Raw genomic sequence first — 26,090 nt, 5'->3', positions numbered from 1 at the left:
TTGATGATGATTTACATGCAATTATTAATAATAAATTTGATTTATTATAATCAATGAAATATTTTAAAATCTCATTGTCAACGACAATCTTATATATTTAATTCATGAACATAACTAACACGATATTTGAACATTTAAACTGCCGTTTCAATGAAAATGGTTTTGTCTCTCATCTCCTACTTGAATTTTTTAACTTCCCGCTACGAAAATTGCAAATTTTCAAAAAAAGGGAAGTTATTGGTTTCGGTCCGATTTTCGAAAATCGAATTTCTATTCAATCTTGACGTTTTGAGGTTCTAGGAAGCTATTCTGACTAATTTCAGATGGACGTCCGTATGTGTGTGTGTGTGTAAACTTTTTTTGTCCGATGATATCTGTGAAACCAATTAACCGATTTGAACGTTCTTGGTGACAATCGAAAGGGCTCACCAAGACTTAATATTGATTACATTTTGGTGTCGATCAGTCATGTAGTTTACAAGTTATACGAAAAATAAAAATTAAAGTATTTTTTTTTTTAGGTTCTTTGCGTATAACTCATAAACCACTTGCCCGATTCGCCTCTGAATGTAATCAGTTCTAAGTCTTAGTGAGCTTTTTCGATTGCCATTACGAACGTTCAAATCGGTTGATTCGTTCCAAAAATATCGTCGGACAAAAATTGTTCTTTTTCAGTGAAATGTGTGTTTTGTCGATCTAACAGTTTTTTGAGTTCGGAGAGCTCAAAAATTCACGTTATAATGTTTTCGAGCTCTCTGAGCTCAAAAACAGCGCGAAGTTTTGGGGCTGGCTCGCAGGGTCAGGCGGTTTTCAGATTTTTTTTCTGAACAATCGCCATTGAGAGATCAGTTTATATAAAACCAGAATCACGATTTTAAATAATTTTTGAGAAAAAATAGTCATTTCACTCATTTTACCTATTTTATTATTTTTCTTTTGCCCTCTAAATAAGACAACAAGACACCAGGGTGCGATCAAGTGTCTCGTGTATGAAATTCCGAGTGCTTAAATTTTAAAGTTATACGTAAAAGTAAAACTGGACTCTATTGGTCATATTTTAGTCGACGACCCAACGGAAAATTAATTATCCGCTCATTCATTTCTTGACTTGCTCTCCTAAATAGCTATCATTCCTACTTGAATTTAACTTATTACCCATGAATTTTTATATCTATATCCCCAAGCTCGACTTTTCTCTACCACTTTTTTTAGTTTTCATTATTTTCTTTTTTTTTTATTATTCATCGCTCGTCGCACACTCGGTAGTGGCCTCGAGTAATTCATACCCGGTAATTTGGGTTATTTTTAACCGATAGAGCACCCCTTTGTTTCACTCACAGTGCGCTAGCGTGAGCGCAACGGTCCTTTGTTATATAAATTGGTTGTACAGCCGCGACGATTACGCGACCAGGCACGACGTTTAATATTCTAAGTGCTTTTCGTTCTCTGCTAGCGATGAGTCAACTTTTTAAATAAATTCATTTGTAAGAGAAATCTTTTAACTATTACTATCTAGTACATAAGCTATTAAATATAATAGACTTGTCATTTTTATTATTTGTTTCATCCAACTGTCTTTTATAAATTTACTTTTTTCGAGGATTTCTAATTGTTTTTATGATTAATGGCTTATCAGACAAATTTTTTCATAAACCAGTAAAATATTTCAGGTATGGAAATATTATTTCTGTCTAACTTTTAATATGGTTTGTTACTAGACAATTATTTTAATTTCTCCGGCTTTCAGAAAACTAAATTGTACCACTGGGACATTGATCTGAGTGACCTCTTTTAAGTATTCACGATAATTTTTTTTTTCCTGGTTGCGTTGAATGATTTATTACATGGAGAGCAAAAAACTGTTCCAAAAATTAAAGTAATTATTTTTTTTTTTCTAAAAATAGGGGGAAAATTATTTCAATTATTGATTAAATGAAATGTTTTAAAAATTAATATGATTATTTTTTTCTAAATAAATTAATCGAGTTTTCATGAATATGTTAAAATTTTTTTGTGTACAAATTATTAATAGTTGCTCGTTTATTTCTAGACACATTAGACTGAACAAAATTAGCAAATAAAATTTTGGAAACAAATTTTGTAAATCGTAAGAAATTTTAATGGAATCTAATTAAATTTTTTTTAATAATTTCGATTTTGAAAAATGTTTTTACGGCATGAGTATTAAAAAAAACATTTAGTGTTTTATAATTTCTTTTTTTACATGAGTTCATTTTACTTAAACGAATCTCTAGTGAGTTTTCAATACGTTTTATAAAAAAAAACATTGATCAAATTTTTTATGGGCCCCATTGTACCCCAACAATATACTTCTCGAGAAAAAAAAAAATTTCACTCAAGTTACCAGGAACCCGTTGAACTTCAATCACTTCGTATCGCTCCAAAATCTGGAGCACATGTAAAGTGATGAAAATTGGACAATGAAAAAAGCAATTTCTTCACTTGACTTCTGAAGTAGTCTGTAGTACTTCACCCTTCCTTCAGTTTTCATAAAGAAATAATAAATTTTTATAAAATACTGAAAAAAAATATTGCAATGAGAGCAGTACCGTAGGTTACAGTGACCATCTAAAGTTCAAAATATCGTAGATTGCTGATATAGCAGTACTGTATTAACGTAAAGTTTAGATTGCTATATCACCCAAACAATGTTGTTCAATTAACTATCTATATACATTGTAAAAAAAATTTCGGAGTGAACGCGGAGTAAATGCACGGTAGTTGATTTTTTATTAATTTAATTCCCTTGGAGTTAATTTCACTCCAAAGGGGAATTTCAGAAAATATTAATTATGAAAAAAATAACTAATAGATAGTGAGATTAGATCTTTTACTAAACTAAACGTTTTGGAAATTTCTTCCAATTATTTGATACCCTTGAAAATTTGAATAAGATCAAAAGAATTACTAAATATGGTTTAAATGACTGATAACTGTGCTGCTTTTATGAGAACTCAAAATTTTTAGAAAAATTTACCTTCCATTCTGGCTGCCAGATGGCATTTTTTAAATATTTTTATATTTATATTGAGTACATAAATAATTACAATAAAACTCCGGACCAGAGTGAATGCAGGTTGAAATAAAATCCGCGTCACTCCGAAATCACTCCGCTCAAAAAAATTCCTATTCACTCTGCATGCAAAATGAATTTTTTTTTAATGTAATGGAGTGAATTCGAATCCAAATAAAATCTACATTCACTCCGGATTTAGACCCGGCTCGTTACAGTGTATGGCATTACAGACTACTATATTTACCATTTGGGATGTTATATTAACAGTATGAAGTGCTATAATAGCAATTTATATGAATCGCTGAAACAGCAATACCAAGTATAGCGAATATGACCAAATAGCGTGGGTAAAATGACTTTTATTCAAAATTGAAGATAGTAATTGCAGCAATCTAATATTGCCAATTAAACAATACATTTTGTCATGACAACTACACGGAGAGAAATTTAGGGTAACAATTACAATGTATTATAGGAATGGTTCCCATTATGCATGGTAACCAATTTTTTTGAAATGTTGATTATAGGAACGGTATCCACATATATTAGAGTTATTATTTCTATAATATTATAGTAATCGTTACCATAATGTTATGGTAACCATTACCATAATATATGGTAACCATTACCATAATATATGGTAACCATTATCATAATATATGGTAACCATTACCATAATATATGGTAACCATTATCATAATATATGGTAACCATTACCATAATATATGGTAACCATTACCATAATATATGGTAACATTACCATAATATTATGGTAACCATTGCCATAACATTATGGTAACCATTGCCATAACATTAAAATAACCATTACCATAATATTATGGTAACCATTGCCATAAAAATATGGTAACCATTGCGATAATATTGTGGTAATCATTACCATAATATATGGTTACCATTACCATAATTCTTTCACATGCGATATGGGAACTGTTACCATAATGATGGAAATTGTTACCATAATGATGGGAATTGTTACCATACTTTTAGTCTGCGTTGAAAAATTATAAGAGAATTAAAAGAGTCAATTTGTGAGTAGAAATTGTAAACAAAATAAAAAATATAATAAGCTTTAAATTAGTGATAGCAATAAAAAGACCTTAAAGAGTACCGTGAACTCGACAACGCGGTCTACCACAAATTAATATATTACGGTAGTTTTCTGCAGCTAGAAAGGCAAGTAAAGTGGACGAATGCGAGTGAACGAGACACTTCAAAAAAATACAACGAGTTGATATATACATATATATATATAGGAGAGATTAAAGTCCCGGCGTAGGGTTACTTTTCGACTTTTTAACTTAATTAATCACTTCGTTTCATGGTATACCATATATGCAGTAAAAAAAAAAATTCGCCCTCGATAATTTGTCCTTTGGTCGAAAAAATTTAAAATCTTGCTCGATAGCCTTCTATTATGAAATAACGCCGCATAGCCTCGGGGGAATGCAAATTACATTCTGGCGTAAAATGCTCTTGCGTGATTCCGACCACGGAAATTTTACAATCCCATGTAGATGGATTGTGCCACGCGTCCAATTACTTGCCAACAATCTTATATACTTCCTCTAATACTTGAAATCGTTCACTGTTATTTACTTAATAGCAATATCAACTGCCATTAGTTGATTATATTAAAACAACTTTTGACATTACATAAATAATCTTAATAATATTAATGCATTATGGCACAGTCGGTCAAAAGCGGAACGCTGAAGAAAAATTCATTTTTTTAAGTAATACTACATTAGACTTTTTCTTTATTACTATAAAATTGAACGGGAATAGGAAAAAATTCCAGTCGTCACAACAATTTTTTTTTTGCAACTCATGGTAAGAAAGCACATCTCTGATTGGTTAAAAATGGCACTACAAAGAATAAATATCGCAAAGAATGTCCACATTGTTCGTGAAAAATATGACAAACGTACACTTTTTACATATATATAGATATATTATTTATTAGTCATTAAACGATCCACCAGAAAACCCAATCAACAGCCGTCTCGATTTAGGACAACAGAAAGTCTCAGACTATAGAAAATCATCTTACTGTATTTAATTATAATGTACAATTCACTACATAAACTTTGACTCGAAACTCTAGTTATTTTTTGCTGAGTATCAATATTTTGAAAACAATGAAAATAATTTTAAATTATTATAAAAATCAATTAAATCATGTTTAATTGTTACTATTATTATTTAACAATCTTTTGCATCAGAAATAATACAGGAATTAATTTTATATTAATAAGATTGAATATTATAATATTTTAGGTTAATTGAAAGATTAAATTTAATGTAGTGTCCTTTTTTACCAATAAAAGACATTCTTTCTTACCATTCGATGCAAAAACTATTGTAACGGATTAAGTAGGAAGGGCTTTTGACACTCGTGTGTTGGCAATACTCGCCTAACGGCTCATGAACCAATCACACTCATTGTCGAAAGCACCTTCCACTCAATGCGTTAATATACTATTTTCTAATTTTCGAGCAAAAGTTTCTTCCAAATAAAGTGACAGAAAAATCAATTTTTTCAGAACGGTATTGAAATATAATACTTATGCTGATTCACCTATAAAGCTAATCAAAAAATATGAATGTTGATACAATGTAAGAGTGGAAAAATGCCCAAATGTATACTAAGAATCTCGAATTTTTATAAAAAAAAAATTACAATTTAAAATCAAGGGAAAAAAAAAAGAAGTTACCAAAATTTCGAGATACCCTATTTTGTCTCTCCGTGGTTTCCACATTTAATTAGTACAATTAAATTAAAAAAAAATAGTTATCAGAAAACAACCTTATCAGAAAATTGCTTTTAATTGACCTGTGAAATTAATTTGAAAAAACAATTTGGATAAAACAGACGTAAAAAAAAAAAATCTTTAATTAAATCTCTTTGGAAATAAATAAACGCAAATGATTGTCAGCAAGTTATTATAATCATTTTTTTTTATGTGACATGTAGACATTTTGGTGATACTGGAATATTGTTTCAGTATATATATGTATATATATAGTGGGCAGTGAAGTACTTGGTTTGTTCTAGTTATCTCGTAATTGGCAATGTTATTGCGCTCGTGGCTCGTGCACCCTATATATATCTATATATATATTCAGTTAAAGTAGAATATACACGTGGATATTTCTCTAAAAAATATTTATTGGCGGTTTTTCAGAGTGAACTTCAATTCCCATACACAAGTATGCATAATTAAAATAAAGTGAGAGTATAAAACGCGTGAATACAATTAAACTTTTATTTAAAATTATCAACCGACTTTTAAAACTTAAATTACTGATACACTTTGCCTTTTATGTCTGAGTTACTTCACAAATGTTGATATGTAACCTATAGCTTGCAAGCTGGATTTTGATATGTCGACAATGAAACTCATATATTATTGTGCCATTATTATTGTTAAAATATAGTAGCTATGGACACAATGCTTTTGTGTATTTTGCGTTTTTTTTCTCTGCTATCAGCTTACGTGCATTTATATTACATTTAATTTTGTAAATAAATTTTCATGAAATTAAACTACCGACCAGTATTTACTAAACGGAGTACGATGCATTTTTTTAATTGTACTAAATTTTTTATGTACTCGTGTAAGTTTTCGTAAATATTAAATTAAGCAGTAATTCAATATTCTTAGTAAAAAAAAAAAATATATGAATTAATATTTAAGTAATTTATTGTTGCTTTTAAAATATTATTTTATTTTTTTTTATGAATTTTAAATATTCATTATTACGAGACTAGAACTTTCTGATGACCCAAAGTTCAATGAACTTGAAGACATTTTAATATGAAAAGAATTAAAGCAGGAAAAATTTATCAAAAAAAGTTTTATATAAATTACTAATCCGTCTTTTTATTAAAATTAATGGAGGGTAGAAGCTAATTTTGACAGTTTGACGTACAGTTTAATCAGATGATAAATTGCTATTTAACAATTGATTTATTTTATACCCACATTATACTTTTGCGTATGACATAAAATACATTTTATGTCCATGCGATGCAACGTCAATATACTCGGGCTATTAGACATTTTTTTTACCATCTGTACAAAACATAATATCTTAAGGTGCAATTTAGAGACTTGTAATGAGGTCTCCAGTAAGTATAAGAAGAAAAATTTTTGAGCGATAGTAAAACAAAATTTTCTTGAGAATTTTTGTATCATAATAATTTTAAAATATGAAAATTTTTTTTAATCAAAAGACGAAAAAATTTAATTCTTATAAGAAAACAAAAAATTTAAGTTTTATAGCTTTCATTAGAATATGAGTATGGATTTATTATGTAATAATTAACAATAATAATGGATTATTCCTGGCTAGATTTGTTTCCTGATTTGCCTGAAGTACCACCCGGGAAAAATTTTTTCATGAAATTTATAAAATTTTATGCTGAAAATGGCCTGATAAAATTTCACCAAAACGTATGAAGATTTATAAAACTTTATGTTGAAAATGGCCTGATAAAATTTTATGAAAAATTTATGAAATGAAACAGTCAGCATTTATTTTTTGAAAAAAATATTAGATCACGAAAAAAAAAATTGCAATAAGTTCTTAATCATTGATCTAATGGATGAAATTACTGAGATCGACTAATTATATTTTTTATTGATGAAAAAATCCTGGGACTACTGGGCTCGAACCTACGTCCTCTCGACCTAAGTCCTTGCTGCTATCTACTGCGCCGAGCCACGTACGAGATTGCGTACGAATGAATAGTAAATACTGTCATCCATGAGAATCTTCTCAGGTTAATGTAAGGTTTGCCTTAATAGGAAAGCATTCTCGCTTGCTCATCGAGCTAAACGTTATTCCAAATGTTATTGTTAAAGTCCCGAAAGGAATTTTTTCTTGATTTGCCTCAAGTATCATGGGGTTATAATTTAGTAACCCATTTGACCGTAAAAATTTCCAATCCTTTTCAATATTTTATTTACCGGTTAAAAATTAAACAAAGAACAGACCAATAAAATATTTATGCAAAGATTACGTCAATCATTGCATCACTACTTCATCAGCTATTCTTTCTAATCATAATAAATATACTATTTACACTGAACACGATCATATATATGAGTCAGCGCAGTGGATAACATCAAGAACTTTGAATTGAAAGAATGCGGGTTCGAGCCCAGCAGTCACCGGGATTTTTTCATTAATAAAAAATATGTTTACATCCTCTAAGTAATGCTCTTAATACAATAGATCACATTCCGGATCTAATTAAAATTTTCTTATTTTTTTCTTCGCAATTTAATATTTTTTCAAAAATAATTACTAAGAAGAGAACTTTGATAAAGATTTGATGAGGAAATCCTGGTAAGGACCTGATAAGGACCTCATGGGTCATTAACGTTACATTGATATCAATTTCTCGTCAGGAAATCCCGATCTAGACCTTATTCAAAATAAAGTGAACCTTTTCAGATCCTTATGAAAAATTCTAGTCGGGTTATTATTATTAAGATATAATTACGGGATAAAAAAAGAACATAAATTTCAATTAACAGTTTCCACCCTCGAGCGATTAAGATAAAGCCATAAATATAATATAAATCTACAGAATGTCGCTTATTACCATCGTCTTAGCTCGTTTAAAATTTAAAAAGATTTAAAGGGGATTGTGGCAAGTCTGTCGGAAATCCTGTGGTTTTCTCCGCAGTATCCGCAACCGGTTTCATACTTGCCGCGGGAATGTTTCCGTTGACAAGATTTAACCCTTTTATATTATTGACCATTCCTAAAGCCCGCTACATAACATGTTAAATATATTCCTCATATATTTATACTTATTCACTATAGTAAAATATTTAAAATCTGGTATTGTATCGCTAAATAAAATAGGCCATTCTTAAATCGTACTAAAGCGGAAAATTAACTGAAATAACAAAAGAATTTTATTTGGCGATTTTTTTAGATTTATTTTAAACGAAGGTAAGAGACGTTCGATGACCCATAAGGAAAGGTTTCCAGGTCACTGGGTACTAATCGATCGAACGAACTTTTTTTTTTCTCTACATCGCGGGATTGACAATTGGTTGATTTTTCTACTTGATCGAATTTTTTAAAATATACTATTTTTACAGAAACAAAGAAAAAAAATTCATTATTAAATTTAGCGTTTTAATAAATAAGAACAAGTGATTTTACTAAATTTATCAGATTAAAAAGAAATAAAGTTTAATAATTTAATTTTTATATTATTTTTTTTAAACTACTTCAGTCTCTTGGGCATATTATCTCGAGTTTCTCAGTGACTAACTCTCTTTTTCTTACCTCCCAGCTCAGTCGTTATGAGATTTTCAAAGGATAATAATAATTATAGTCTACGGATCTTTTTTTTATTTTTTCTAACAGAGCGTCTCAAAAGACATAAAAAAGTTGGTATATTATTATACTGCATTACGACGTGACTAACAACGAAAGATTTTTTTACTGTTCTGTCATTAATCTTTAAATTATTATCATTATAATTATTGTTTTTATGTCCTAATACCAATTACTTGCTTTGTAAATATTTCTATTCATATTAAATTACTTTGAGTCTGACTCTAAATCATGAGATCAAGAAGATGATGAAAAATATGATGTATAAAAATAGTATTTTTATTGGTACCGGATGGTTTTCATTCTATTTTGAGTTCAAAGGAAGATAAAGCTAGATTATATTACGTTAGAAATTCCAAAAGAAGTTTTTATTCCTCGCGCAGTTAGTAATTTTGTGTATTTGTGTTAAAAAATTATTTGGTTGAATTTTTTCTGTTGATTTTCAACACAGGAATCTGTTAATTTAACGCAAACCGTTTGTGTTATTTTACTTTACCAGATTTTTTATGTTAAATGATTAGAAAATCTAGAATGTAACACATTTCTTGAATTATTCGAAAATTAACACAAAATTTTAGGGGTGTGCTAATATTCGAATTTACGAATTATTCGAAATATTCGAATAGTTCGAATCGTTCGAATCATTCGAATAGTTCAAATTTTTGGAATAATCTGAATTCAAACCAAATAATAAACTAATTATTAAATTAAAGAAGAATTCGTATTCGTCGAAATTATCACCATTTTTAACTTCTCGCTAAGAAAATTGTAAATTTTCTAAAATTTGGGAAGTTATTGGTTTCGGTCCGATTTTCGAAAATCGAATTTCAAAGAGATCTTGCAGACTGACTGACATAGAAAATTTTGCCGTGTAGCATGTTTTATTTGATTTATGTAGGATTTTCGAAACAACATACGAAATTTACCTTTTCATTCCAGATATGACCGGATGACACTTTTTTTAACAATAAAATTTTGATTATTTGAGTAATGAGTTCTATGAAAAAAATATTAAAATTGAGTCAAATACACCCGAACAAGACAACTTTTCCATCGAAATTGATTAATTTAAGAGCACAAGACAATTATTTGAACTATTCGAATTTCGAATCGAATGTTACTATTCGGTTCGATTCGATTCGAATGATAATCGCACACCCCTACAAAATTTGTGTCGTTTCGCTAAACACTCCTGCTCGTTTCTTCATTACTATAACCAAGCAAAGAATTTTAGAAGCATTGTCTGCAAGGAAACTTGGATTATAATCGATTTACAATTATCTATAATCATAGATAACTTTCATATTTTTATGATCAGGTTCAATGATTTGTTTATTCTCATTTTACGGGAGGATAATTCATAGCTCCGTTTTTTAGAAAAATCACAGAAAATTGAACTAATTGTTTGCTAAATTGACATAAGTTGTACTAAGGGTAGATCAGTATACTTGAGTTGGTTAGATTGTGTGCTTACATTTATTAGTTAATTTTTACACGAAGAGTCTGTTAAATTTACACAAATTTTCTGTCAAAATAACAGATTTTACGTATTCAATTATTTAACATAAAATTTGTGTGAAAGATCAACACAAACGCAAGGTGCTGAATTAACACAAAAATTTGTGTAGACCGTTTGCAACACACGATTTGTGCTAAATTTAACACAAAATTTTTAACTGTGTCTTTTTGAAGACTTATGTTAAAGCCCAGAATTAAAATAAAAATTTTGAAAGTCAGCAGGGCATATAATTTCAAGTCATGCGCCCTTCAGCCTTTCAAACTCGTTGATGTTTAGTTTTTAATTTTAAAATAAGTCTACCAAACGATTGGCAATAAAAAAAAAATCATACGCCCTTTTGACTTTAAGAAGCTCCTTAAAGCCAAAATAGCGAATAAAAATTAACAACATAAATTTATGTTTTAAAATAATTAATTAGGTAACAGGACCTAAGAATTTAATACATAACAAAGTTAATTTTTTTTAGAACAAAATTCCTATTGAGCGACTTCTTCCATAATTTTGTTTTTAGAACTTCATTAACTTACCAAGTAATTAAATATATCAAATTATATAGCTTTGACATAATAAGCAGAATATGTTAAATTGTCATAAATATTTAATTCACACCTAGAATACTTGGATGCTACATATTCAGTACATATTTAGTCATATGTGCAAACTGAGTACTTTAACATCCTGTCAACATACGAGTTATACACGTGATAATTGTGATTATTATTATTTACATTATTATTGTAATGATAATGCTATAAAATATTTGTAATATATCCGATATATTAACGTCATTTTAACAATGTTGGATTTAATGTAAAATTGTTAAATGTTATGTGGTTTAATGTCTGGTTAGATATGGACAGTTGTAATTCAAAATATGATAATAAATTTATAGCTATGTATGAAACCATTATTTTCATTTTATTTTAATTATTAACATAAATTAACCCACGAAATAATGGATTAGATCTGCGTAAGTCTACTTTGTTCTATTTTGGAGATCTATACGTACACAGAAAAAAAAATTTCTTAGCGCAAGAAATATTTTGCACTATGAACTTAAGACTAAAATTTTCTTAGGACTGGCCCACGATTTTTTTTCTCGTCTCAAAAAATTTTTATTTTCCAATTTATAATGCAAAAATTTTCTTGAGACGAGCAAAAAATTTTTGCGCCAAGAAATCTTTTTTACTGTGTATATCTATATAGATCCGAGTAGATTTCCCCAGGTCCACGCAGAAAAAAAGGTCTATATACACAGAAAAAAAGAATTTCTTGGCGCAAGAAAAGTTTTGCAATATGCGAATTGAAACCTAAGAAAATTTTTATGTTCAATTTATAATGCAAAAATTTTCTTGGGGTGAGTAAAAATATTTTGCACTAACAAATCCTTTTTTTCTGTATACATCTACACGGAGAGAAATTTATGGTAACAATTACAATATATTATGGGAATGGTTCCCATTATGCATTGCAACCGATTTTTTTGAAATGTTGATTATAGGAACGGCACCCATATATATCATAGAAACCGTTACCATATTATTATAGTAATCGTTACCATAATATTATGGTAACAATTACCATATATTATGGTAACCATTACCATAATGTATTGTAACCATTGCCATAAAACTATAGGAACCATTACTGTAACATTATGGTAACCATTACCATAATATATGGTAACTATTATCATAACATATAGTAACCATTACCATAATATTATAGTAACGTTTACCATAGTATAATGGGAATCGCGATCATATTATGGTAATCATTACCATAATTTTTTCACATGCCATATGGGAACTGTTACCATAATAATGGAAACTGTTCCCATACTTATGGGAACTTTTACCAGAAAGTATGGGCCTATATCCCATAATTCCAAGTAATCATTACCATAACGATATGGGATGATATTTCATAAACGTACTAGGATCGGTTACCATAAATTTCTCTTCGCGTATATAGAATTACATAGATCTCTACAGATTTACGTAGATCATGTAGATGTAAGTAGATCTACCCAAGTCCACGTGGACACACTTCTTTATGCATCATTGGATCTATGTAGATCTACATAGATCAAACGCTGTATAACGAAGTGTATCTACGTAGATCCACGAAATGGAACAAGTTGAATCTACGTAAATCTACAATGGACTTTTAACGAATTAATGAATTTAAATTGGTCAAGCAACCGAATCAGTTTATTAAGAGTTAAAAATTTTGAGACTAAATTGTAAATTTAATTTTTACATAATTTGTGAGCTAATTAATTTTACGAAATTATTGAAAAAAAAAAATTTCTCACTCATTGTAGAGCGAATAAACTTTTAATTTTTTTTAACTTCAATAAATTTTCAGGGCAGTAGTAGAAGCCACTGATTACTCAACTCTAAAATTGACCGATCATTGGGATTGAGAAAGAAGATCAGTGTTCATTCAAAACTTTTTGTAAAATATGAAGAAGTCGAAATTAGAAATTTTTTTTTTTAACTCACAAATTTTTGAGTGAAAAAGTTTAAAATGAAATATTGTGGGTTAGATGAAATAAAATAAGTAATATTTGATTTATGATGTAGGGGAGGGTGGGGCAGAGCGGCCCCCCTAAGCCAATTATTATTTTTTGTGGCTTTCAACCATATGATCACTTAACTTTTGTCCTATTTCGAACAAATTTATGGACATTTTGCCAAAATTCTGAAAAAAAAATTTTTTTTTTGTGGGGCAGAGCGGCCCCCCTTCAAAAAGTGATAAAAAAAATTTTTTTTTTCGTTTTTTTTTTTTTTAAATTGTTTTCATCATTAAGAATGTATTTCTTACTCTTGACAACTATTTTTGGTTTTATATTACTCGAAAAAAATTTTTTAAAGCGTAAAAAATCGTTCACTCTCGATTACCTTAATTACTAATTGTTATTTAATAAAAAAAAAAATCAATTCTATAATTTTACTTTATTTCAAACATTTATCAACTAAAAAAAAAAATTTAATTTTTATAAATTTTTAGTGACCAAATTTGCCTCTTACATAAAGAAACGGCCGAAAAATATGAAAAATAATTTTTTCGGAAGTTTCGGCTGGTCCATTTTGCCCCAGGTGTTATGCGTAGGGCTAGAAATGTGGAATTATAATAATTTTTTTTTAATTTGACGATAAAAATATGAAAAAATCACTTTTTCAAAATTTTGGGCTTGTCCGTTTTACCCCAAATGTGATGCGTAGGGGTAAAAATGCGCAAACATATCGGATTTATAGTAATTAGTCGAAAAAAAAAAAATTTTTTTTTTGGTCAAAATTTCAGGGGGGCCGCTCTGCCCCATGGGGGCCGCTCTGCCCCACCCTCCCCTACGTTAATTAAATAATGACGTTGAAAACAAATAAACATGATAATGATATGATAATTGATATAAATGAGTTTATGTTTTAATAAAACGTTACGAAAGTTAACTTTTAGTAACGACGAATCAGGTTCAGATAGTCAAGGCCTCGCATTAGAGTTGTACGTATCATAACAGAAAGATCAGAGAGTAGAGTATAGTATTATATCTAATTATGTTATATATATATATATATAAGTATATGTATGGATGGTATACGTATGTGGGTATGTATGTTTGATGTATGGAGGTGAGGGATGATTTGGTGTGTTGTGGATATAAAAGTCATAATATAGGTGTAAGCGAGAAATAGGGAATATATTGGAATACGCGTTTGCGTAATTAATAGTCGAGCTGTTCCGGCGTAATTAATTAATTCATCGTCGGCATCGGTCAAGGTCCAACAGACCGGAATCGAGTCACGAGGACTCGTGGTACAGCGGCCACTCGATTTCAACGTATTCTCTGAGCATGAAATTCAGAATGAGTTATTGTCTCTTTACTCCTATCGTTCTTCTGCTGACGTTTTGTCCATCAAATTACTAAATATAATCACCTATTTGCTTGATTCATTGCAGGCTAGTTTTTTTTTATTTCGTTCTATCAATTATCTGATTATTTTATTTAATAAACGAAATATCAACAAAATTTATCAATATTTGTGGGAATTTATTATGAATTCTAATTCCTGTAATTAAAGTATTCCGATAATTTCTTACTTTACTTCCCTAGGTGTGTAATATACTATTTAATATTATTAAAAATAAAATTGTTTTATAGTTGTTGTCATGTGGTATAGCCACATTGAATCCATGGCTCTAAAGATTCTGAGTATCCCATGTAGGAAATGACGACGGGCCCAAGCTTGGCGGAGGTTTGGTCCAACATTTAATAAGGCTTACAAACCAGAACTTGGTAGTTGAATATTAACATTGGCTAGATCTTGGGCCAAAGTTGATAGGACGAGACTGGGCAGCCCAATACTGTGCCAAGATAGGTCCCGTTGTAAATAACTTTCTTACTACATGGGATAATTTGCCACAAAATATACAAGCCGTATCATCCACCGATTGTTTTGATTTGCTTTTTCCTTTTCCTTTTCCTTTGATTGTTGTCTTCTCCGTCGTTCTAATATCAAATCCGAAATTTTTTGGAGGGCCCACTTTGCCCCTAATTTTCGATTTTTCAATTTTAATGGACGCAGCATAATGAAGTGAAAATAAGTATCAAGGGTCTAAATAGAAGTAAACGCGTAAAAAAAATTATTTATATTATAATTATTTTTCTTAAGGGGCCCACTGTGCCCCCCCCCCCCCCTCCACTATTACTCAAATTCATTATTCTCATTATACTCAATTGAACTTTGAACACAGTTGTTGTCAAAAATATTATTCGACGCGTACAATTAAGATGAGAAATTCGGTAATCTTGTATTGTCGACACTCGTCATAGGTTATGTTACATTAGTCCACGTGATTAAAAATTATAACTCTAATTGAATCTATTTTTGTTGAAATTCTTAGATAAGTATATTGATATTAAATTTTTTTTGAATTTATAACCTGCAAAAAAATAAATGATGTGTTTATCTCACTTATAAAAGAAACCGGACCGTAAATTTTTATTTCAAAATAAATATACTTTTAAAGAGGATTAAATTCTTGAAACAATCGATCTTCAGAACTAAAAATAAAATTTTTATCAAGCTTACTCGCTCAGAAAAACATTTTCTCTTTGTTTAAAAAAAAAAAGTTTGTCGGTCAAGAAGATATTTAATTATTTGTATCATGAATTTACGAATTCGGGCTCATAAAATATAGAATCTTTGCCCGTTTTCTCAAAATAAGATGAAGGATTTTTTATTTTTTTATATTACTATTTGAAATTTAATCAAAGTAAATTTTAAATTCAAATAAACCAAAAAATTTAAAATAAAATACTGTACGTTCATATCAGAAAGCATGTAAAAAATAATTTTTTTGAAAGCTCAATAATTTAACTAAGTGATCTAGTAATCACAATGGATTACAATAATATGTATGACAAATACAAATACCAGAGCTTGGGCATGGTTGAGTTCCAATCGATTGTTCATGTCAAGTAAACAATAATAATTGCATTTATTTTGCCGGCACGTGTAACTTTTTTTTATGCACACAAGGAGAAATTATGAATTCTATATTTAGAAATCTAATTTGTAGCGTTAACTCTAGACATTTATGCATAATAAAAAAATTGCAGAGTGAACGCAGTTTAAATTCAGAGTGGATAATTTTTTATTTATTCAATCCCTCGGAGTAAAATTCACTCCGGAGGAGAGTTTATTTTAACATCAAAATTTCGGATCGAAGTTGATGCAGATTGAAATAAAATCCACATTCGAAATCACTCCGCTAAGAACAAAACTCCTTTTTTACTCCGAATACAAAGTGAACTTTTTTTTGAAACTCCGGAATTCTGAGTGACGGAGCGAATTCAGATTGAAAAAGATTCCGTAGTCACTCCAAATTTTTTTCAGTGTAATTTCTTTAAAAAATTTAATTTACAATAGAAATAAAAATAATTAATGTAAATTACTATTACTTACATATAAAATTTGTAAAGTTAGTAATGAACTTTGATGAACAATAATGAATAATTAATGAGAGGATAGATTGTTTTATCGGGGTAGTTTTTTTTTAAATTAAAAAAAATAGATAAAAATAAATTTGTAAAAAGGTTTAAAATATATGAATGAGTTATAGATATTATAAATGGCAGTTGATTTATGGCAATTTATGTAGTGTCCAAGCCAAAAAGGTTTTTAGTCAGTGGCGTCGTGTGGACAAGTATAACAGACATTCTGAGTTAACAGTTGCCAAATGGTCATGTTAGATAAAATTTAATTTATTGAAAATTGCTTTTCAACTTTTTTCAAAATTATTCATACCGACTTATTAATTATCTATCGCTTGCACTCATGTGTTAACTCATTTAATATATACTATAATAAAAATACCAGGATTAAGATTATCGGTGTTAAATTTGACCCTAAAAGCTGAGTCAAAATTTTGCCCGGAGTTTTGATACTTAAATAAATTTATATTTAATAGAAAAAGCTGTTAATTAGCAGCATAATTATTTCAATAAATAATTCATTCAGATATTAATAATTAAACTTAAAATATTATGTGTTTAATTTATAAAATGTTTTAGTAACTCACTAAATTATAATTTCATATATATGTAATACATAGTGTAAATATTAAATTATTGAATAGCTATAGTAACATAGTTTTTATGGGAATATTTTATATTTGGTGCAATACGAAATGTTATCTCGTGCTATGATTGATGTAAGTCATATGACAGTTTGTTACTCAGTGGAATTATATTTGTTCAATTTTCATTAGGGTAGAGATACCGTTTTTGACCACTTTAGGGCCAGTTTCGGACACTTGAAAAATTAAAATAAAGTAATTTGTAAAAGACCCAATAACATAATCAATTTTTAAAATATGTTTAAAAATACTTCTATCCCACTATTAAAATGAAAATTGTTTTACACTTTTTCATTTATTAAAATAAAGGATTAAATGTCCAAAAATGGAGCAGTGGCCACAAATGGTACCTCTACCCTATCAGCTGCTTATAATTTTTAAAAATCATTTCGCATGAGTATATGGAAAGGAGGCTCGTAGTTATGTCCGTACTCAAAATAAATGTCAAAATATCGAAGACCTAAGCTCACTATGTATCAGTAATTTTTTTTATAATTAATATTTTCTGAAACTTCCCTTCGAAGTGAAATTTACTCCGTGGGAATTAAATAAACAAAAAATCATCCACTCCGCGATAACTCTCATTCGGAGTGAATTTCACTCCGAAAGGGAGTGAAGAAATATAAAGTAATCCACTTCAGGTTCACTCCGCGTTCACTCCATAAATTTTTTACATGTAAAAATTGATAATCTCAACTATTTGAAATCAAATGAATAAAATAAAATTTTTTTCGAAATTAGGTAAATTTTCCACATTCAAAAAATTTTTAAATGATCGATTTGGCTCATCCTTGAATCCGATTGAAGTAACTACCCAAAAAGTTTGTATAAAATTTCATAAATAAGAAATATACCTTTCCATTCCGGGTATTCTTGTTTACTTTATTGCATAAATTGTAAATATTTAAAGCTCCAGACTTACGTAGTTGATCTGGATTTGACAGTGGTGTAAAAAAAATGATTAAATAAAGCTAGGTATTAATTCAACGACTCGCCCTTGTTCAAATATACATCCACTTGATATTATCGACTTATATATCTCTCGCATCTCATGCGGAATCTCTTGGGTGAGGCTTAACGAGCCAGTTGAATGAAATAAGATGGGGGTCGCCGCAGTAACGAACTCCTTCGAGACCAAAGTATCAGTTTTATCTCTCAGTTTATTTTATTTTTATTTATATTTTATTCGACATCATTTTTCTTTTTCTTTATTTAATATTTCACTCAGTGATCATTTACACCTTGTAATTGTTTTTAATTGAAATTATTAAATAACAAGTTTGATTTAAAAAAAAATAATTCAAATTTTTTCTAATTCAATTGTATAGAAGTATTCAAAAATTAATTTAAAAAACAATAAATTGCGTGATTGTAAATAAAAAAAAATTTCTTTAATTTTCAAAAAATACAATTTTGTAAAAAAAAAGTTGACAAAATTAATTAATTTGTCGATATTAAAAATTAAAAAAAAATATTTTTTTATTACCGTGGTAAAGACAATTCATAGCGATCCTTTTGCCGTCACACGCGTATGTATCATCGATAAAATAAACCACTCACCCGGCTACCACATGACGTCATAACGACGCGACCGACGCCATTTTGCAGTATGACGTCAGTAAGTATCACGACAACTACGACGACAACGAACGGGCATCGGTCGAGTATGAGGACTATGAAATGTACTGAGGAAAGAGGAAAGGGGAGGAAGTAGCGGATGAGAAGCAAGAGGAAGTACGCGACAGTACGACAGCGACGGTGCCGGTGCCGGCTTTGACTTCAAGTTAAGCTATAACTATAACTATCACTGTAACTACCTTTTATTAACATGTATACATATATATATATATATATATAATATATATATAAAGTAAAGAGCTAAACCGGACCACCGGTCTCACCTTGCAGTAAGTGCGCACGTGTATACTGAGACCGTGTTTTCCCGCAGGTCGGGGACTCGAATTGAGCTTGCGCAGCTCTCATTGTCTTTCTGCATCCACCCAATATATAATTTTACGATATAAATTTAAAAAATTTTTTTCTGCTTAAATAATTATTTTTATAAATTTTTTTAGTATAAAAAAAAATAGATACAAATTTTTATGAGGATTTAAATAAAATTAATGAATTAATATTAAAGAAAATGAATATACGCCCCCGCGTGACCTTTTTAGTCGCTGATGTAGATTAGTAAAATGTTACGTCAATGACACACGTGTAGGAGTTTTAAATTGAATAGTGTTGTCTGTTTTGTGTATCTACAGTAATACGCATGCTGCGAGACATTTATTTTAAAGATAAATATTGATGAAATATAAACATTGCCGAGTATATTATCCTTAGCTACGTGAGGTAAAAGCCCCTATACCCGCTTACTTTTAACTGGAGTGAGATTAAATCACTCAATATAAATTAATAAATAAAATGAAAGACCATATTTTTTTTTATAGTTATTTTTTTAAGTTTTGAGTAGTAGAATAAAATTTTAGTTTGAAGAATAATGTTGATAATTAATTGTTATTAATTTTTTATATAAGGTCCTTAAGTTTACCCATAGTCGCTCACTAAAAGTTGTGATGTACCATTACTCGATCAACACATGGCCCTATAGTCGCTCAAAGACAATATCAATTAAACTATGACAAGTTTATTGATTTGGACATATAATTTATAAATTATACTACTTTATTTATTCATAATATAAAATTTCATAAATTTTAAAAATGTATTTAATAAGATATAGTTATAACAATCCTTAAAATTAGACGTAACCTAAAATTTAATCTAACGAATGAACGTTAAAGTAAAAAATACCCGGCTGAGCGCGATTTTGAAAACAGTCTTTTAATTTAAATTTATAATCTATTATAAAATAATTTGATACATCGTATTTTAATATATTTAGATTCACAAGTAATTATTTATCAATAAAAATATTTTTAGTTGTAATTTTTAATTTCCCGCTAAGAAAATTGTTAATTTTCAAAAATTCGGGAAGTTATTGGTTTCACCCCGATTTTCGAAAATCGAGTTTTCATCAGATGTCGACGTTTTGAGGTCCTAGGAAGCTATTCTGACTATTTTCAGAAGGATGTCCGAGTGTCTGTATGTATATATGTGTGTGTGTGTGTATGGATGTAAACTCTTCATATCTTTTTAATGAATTGACCGATTGAGATGGTTGGGGTGGCAATCGAAAGAGTTTGTTGGCCGTCAACTTTTCTGAAAATTTCAAATCGATCGATCACATGGACTCTAAGATATAGAAGAAATACAAAAAAAAAAAATTTTTTTTCCAGTTTTTTAAAAATTTTTCAGAAATGGCTCGATCGATCGATTCCTAAATCTAATCAACTCTAGAATTCAATAAAACGCGTCGATTGCCGCCTCAACCATCTCAATCGGTTTATTCGTTCGAGAGATATCGTTAGAGAAAAAATGGTAAAAAACGATTTTTTTCGAAAACAACGGCATAGAAAAATATTTTCGAGCTCGAAGAGTTCGAAAACAGCGGGAAGTTTTGGGGCTGGACAGCAGGGTCAACCGATAGACCGATTTTTTTTATAAAAATTATAAAAAAACGCTTTAAACAGTTAAAGTGAGCGACTAATGGTACTGAGCGGGTATAGGGGCTTTTACCTTACTTACTCTATAATATAATATATTGTGTGTATATAAAGTTACATGCTAGCGGGGATTGCGTGTATTGTAGTTATACATCTTGACTATACATCTTATTACTGTTACCAGAATTATTTACTCAGTTATTTCAATATTTACTGAAGGAAATGCTACATTTTACGCAGTTATACATATAATGTTATCATTACATCATGTTTTTTCGCAATTAAATTAATTAAAATATTTCTATGTCTATAGAGTAGCAAATATTTTCTGGGATTTTTAAATTTATGTCTCATCTCAGAATATTTTGATAAAAAATAAAATAAAATGGCGGTAAAAAATTTTTCAATTTAAAAAATTATAATAAAGGCGATTTTTTTTTTGTAAATTTAATTAGGCGCATAAATCCATAGAAAATCCATGGAAATTTAAAAGAAAGTTCGGACTTGTCACCGTCTCAGATAATTAGTATTTCATCAAATTATGCATAGCAAACTTTTTTTACGAATTATTATAATTAATTATTTATTAAATGTATGTGCAACAAAAATTTTCATTCGGAAAATTTTAATTATTTGGTAAGAGTTAATTATGATAAAAAAAATGATAGTATTAATTATCAAAAGCATGTCTTATACACTGTAAAAAATTTGTGGAGTGAACGCACTTTAAATCCGGAGTGAATGCGAAGCGGATGTCTGTGTATTTTATTTAATCCCCTTCGAGTGAAATTCATTCAGAATTAGGGTTTTTTTAAATATTAGAACTCCGAATCGGAGTGAATGCAGATTCAATTAAAATCTAGATCACTCTGAATTCACTCCCGATTTTTTACAGTTGAAATATGATTAAGAAATACAATAGTCAATTATGACAATTAAAATTCTTTATTATTTTAATGCCTAATACTTTTGTGGTCCTGGTAATTTTAATTGCTTGGGTATTTTTCAGAAGTTAATTATAGAATGAAATAAATCTCAAGTGGTTAAGAAGATTTGAATTGATAAAAAAAAAAAATATTTTTAAAAAGATCGAATGTCTGCAGAATAAAAAGTAAAAATGGTTAATTAAAAAAAAATAAAATAAAATAAAGAGGTTGAGATTGAAAATAAGAGACTGAATAGTCAGGAATACTCGGTTAATTCTCAAGGCCATCTTAATAGACTCTATCAAGTGTACGAAAGAGGTCAGGAAGGTCAGCTCTATTATTCTATTTTATATTGAAAATCTGTACGCGTTTGATAAGAGCCTCACGGTTTCCGAGTTAACTTAATTAATGATTCGTCCAATTGAATAAAAAAAAAATCTCAAAGTGTAAAAAAAATGAAAATGAGATTTTTAATAAAATATAAAAAGTGAAGTGAATCGCAAATAAATTTAAATTTTGAATATCATCTGTACTGTAATTAAAAAAAAAAAATTTTGAAAATTAAATTCTGTACATCAAATTACTTGAAAATAATTTAAAAATCGATAAATAGCGATTGTGGACCATTTCGCAAAAAAAAAATTCGGGTACTCTTTTTTACTCAGCCCTTCCCTAGTTACGATTATTCGCTTCATTTTTATTGTTTTGTGACGAATTTTAAAACGGTTATTTTTTTTATGTCCAGCCAATTATTTAGAAAAAATTTTAGTTTGTGAAACAAAATAAATTAGTAGCTAAAATTTTAATAATATTTAAAAAAAAAATTTAAGGCTTATAAGTGATTCGGAGTTTTTCAAATTTCCCGCGCTTGTGTCATTTTACACTGTTGCCGTCGTTTCTTTGCTTCACAACACATGTGACGTCATTAACTAAAATTCGCCTCTTATTTCATTAATAGTTTAATAACAAACCCATGATTAAACTTAAAAAAAATATTAATGTGTTCAGAAATGTTTAATTATTTGATACTGAATAATTTATAGCGATGGTATTATTGTACCAAAAACTATAGCACTTTGAAAAATGACTCCCATTTACGCTCGTGTATAAGGACGAATTTTGAAAATTTATTTCTCGAAAACGGTGTAGTGAATCGATTTGAAATTTTAACAGATCTTTTTTTTTATAACTCTTTCAGTGAAAAAAATTTCAGAATTTTGGTATTATTTTGAAAATCGGTCTCGAACCTCCTTAACGATGGGAATTTATTTTTTTTTGAAACATTTTTTTAATTATCCGAATTTTTTTTCGTTTATAATAAAATAACTCGCAAATAAAATAATGTTTTGTAATTAATTTACGATAAAAAGTATTTAAAAAATTAAAATTAAAACACCCAATTTATCTTTACTCTTAGCTTCATTACACAGCAATACAGTTAATTAAAACTGGTGCGTTACGTTTAACATTGATCGATTGGCTATCATTATCAGTTTAACCAGAGACGTTGAATGTTGTACAAGAGCTCTAAACTCCTGACCAACCAATCTCTTGTAATGTCCCTTCTCTCGCTCAATCTCTCTAGGTCTGACCCATCCTATTCTACTTCACTACCAACTCTGTACTCTGTACTCTGTATACTACATACTCCTTCTAGTGTAGCCCCAAGATGCGCATTGTTCTCCTTTCTATTGTCGACAATTCGATATCAATTTTACCGTGAGAAATTTACCCGGTCACGACAGCGTCAGCATCACGGAAAGCTTTAAAACTCAGCTGAATCAGAGTTAAAAGATTTTGCTAATTTATTTTATTTTTTTTTTATTCAATTACCTGCCGTTGTGGTAACTAAACATTTAAAATACCAATTTATCAGATTTATGCGTAACATTATTGCGCTTTGCTATTGTTCATTTTATTTAATTTTTTCAGTTAATTAAATTAGAAATTACTACAAATAATAATTTTATATTAAATAGCTTATAATTTTTTCCTAAAAAATAATGCAACAAATTGAGGAAGAGGGGGTGAAATTAACTTTTTAAAATGATTGTTAAAATAAAATGTAAAAGGGGTAAAATGGGTTCTCAAGAATTTTTTTTTTAAAACTGTAGAAAAATGGTCGTTATAGAGAAATTTGGGCCACAATTTTTTGTACGAAAAATTAAAGAATTTTCAATCTTAAAAAATTTAATTTATAGAGGAGGGAGGGGCAAAAGGGGGTACTTAAGGAAATACCAAGTTTTCGAGGACTCAAATACGCTAAATCTTTTTTTTTTTTTAATGATATTCAAAGTAAATAGAAGAAATTTTCAGTTACCGTTGAAAAAAAAAATTTTTCATTTCTGCGTGCAAAGTGGGGTACCCCCTAAAAAAGGTAAAAAAAAAAAATTTCTGGATTTTAAACGAATTTGATTAAGTTGAATTTTTTTGTAAGTAATTTACATGAAGAAAAATTATATTTTACTTGTTTATTAGATACAAAAGAAGAAAAAAATTTTTTAATAGTTTTTATCATAAGACAAACGTCATTAATATTTTTCAACTGACAATTGATTTTTGAAAAAGTTTATCAAAAAAAATTGAAAGTAACGCTTAATTATATTTACAGAAGTGATTTTGGAATGTTTAAAAACCATTTAAAATAGAAACCTTTTTTTTATAAAATTTTGGGGGTACCCCGTTTTGCCTACCCTACCCCCTTTTGCCCCCCTTCCCCTATACTCAACAACCAATTTCATATCCCGAGTCGATATCTAAGGCATACTTTAAAATGAGCACTGAAAACCTACAATAAACTTTTTAGGACATAATCACTGTAAAAGCTAGAAATGAACCAACTTAGACTTACAAAGGCATGAATTAGACCTACAAAGACAGGTATCATAAAACGAACGAACTCAGAATTTTTTAAATCGACCCTCTGTTAGTCCCAGCCTGCCTGTGATACCCAATCCACGCTTAGGCATAATTAGCCTACGGCAGAAATGACTGGATCACTAGCATCAATTCTCCAGGATTCCGCGAATTTAACAATTTTACTTTGTTATAGTATTCCTTGCAAGTCCTTCCTTCCCGTAAATCTTGGTACGTTCGTTTGACGATTTATGTCTACGCAGGTCTAATTCACGCCTCCATAAGCCCAAGTAGGTTAAATTCAAGCCTTTGTAAGTCTAAGTAGGTCCATTTCAAGCTTTTTCAAATGTAGGTTTTCAATGCTTATTTAGGTTCAAAGTATGGCTTAGATTTCGACTCAGGATGACTTTATTTTATAATTTTTTTATTCACATTTTAAATCAACACTAGTTATAAAAATTGAGACAAAAAATTTTTTCGGAATCTATAGATTTCGACTAAAAATTTGTTTGACTTGTAATTGTAGAAAAATTAAAAATTTGAACATTTTTAGTTAAACTTCAAAAATTCTACGGAGTAAAAAAAGTTTTATAATCGATATTTTATGGACTGATTATCACAAAAATTTGAAGTGATTTAAGAAATCTCTGACTTTGTTTTCAGAAAAGTCTCAAATAATTAAAAAAAAAATTTTTTTCTTTTTATTATTTTTCTACAGAGCTCTACTTCCCCTCCCCTTTTTCTGTACATCAAACAAAAATTAATAAAATCGTTATATAGAATGACAAGATAAATATTTACCAATTAAAAGATTCAATATACGCGGGCTAAAGATATGTATAAGTATAATGTGGTATGCAGATCGAGACTTAAGCTTTTAATAGTTTACAAAGACAAACAATTTGTGGGATAGTTTATTGATAAGACTAATAGGTACCACCTACGGAATTGTCTCAGGGCGATGATCTGATAGTGTAACATTTAATAAGGACAAGAAGGATAAAAAAAACTAAGAGTATCAATAAATACAGAGGAAAAGATGACGAAGGCGAGGCTGAGTTAAATAATCCACCTACGTACCTTTGAAATATTACCTCACTAGTTTTAAATCTATTTGTTCAATAAAATCTTCTATTACGTCAGCATATTCCGGACTG

General features: G+C 29.1%; 1 protein-coding gene across 2 annotated transcripts in view; it reads right to left on the bottom strand.

Annotated features, from left to right (window-relative positions):
- The window catches only part of LOC130667394 (voltage-dependent calcium channel type A subunit alpha-1), a 225,795-nt gene that overhangs the window by 96,743 nt on the left and 102,962 nt on the right, over window positions 1-26,090 (bottom strand). The window lies entirely within an intron of this gene.

The sequence above is a fragment of the Microplitis mediator genome, chromosome 5, assembly GCF_029852145.1.
Source record: "Microplitis mediator isolate UGA2020A chromosome 5, iyMicMedi2.1, whole genome shotgun sequence".
Lineage (NCBI taxonomy): Eukaryota > Metazoa > Arthropoda > Insecta > Hymenoptera > Braconidae > Microplitis > Microplitis mediator.
The sequence above is the reverse complement of the archived record's forward strand: the minus strand, read 5'-3'. Positions and strand labels throughout refer to the sequence as shown.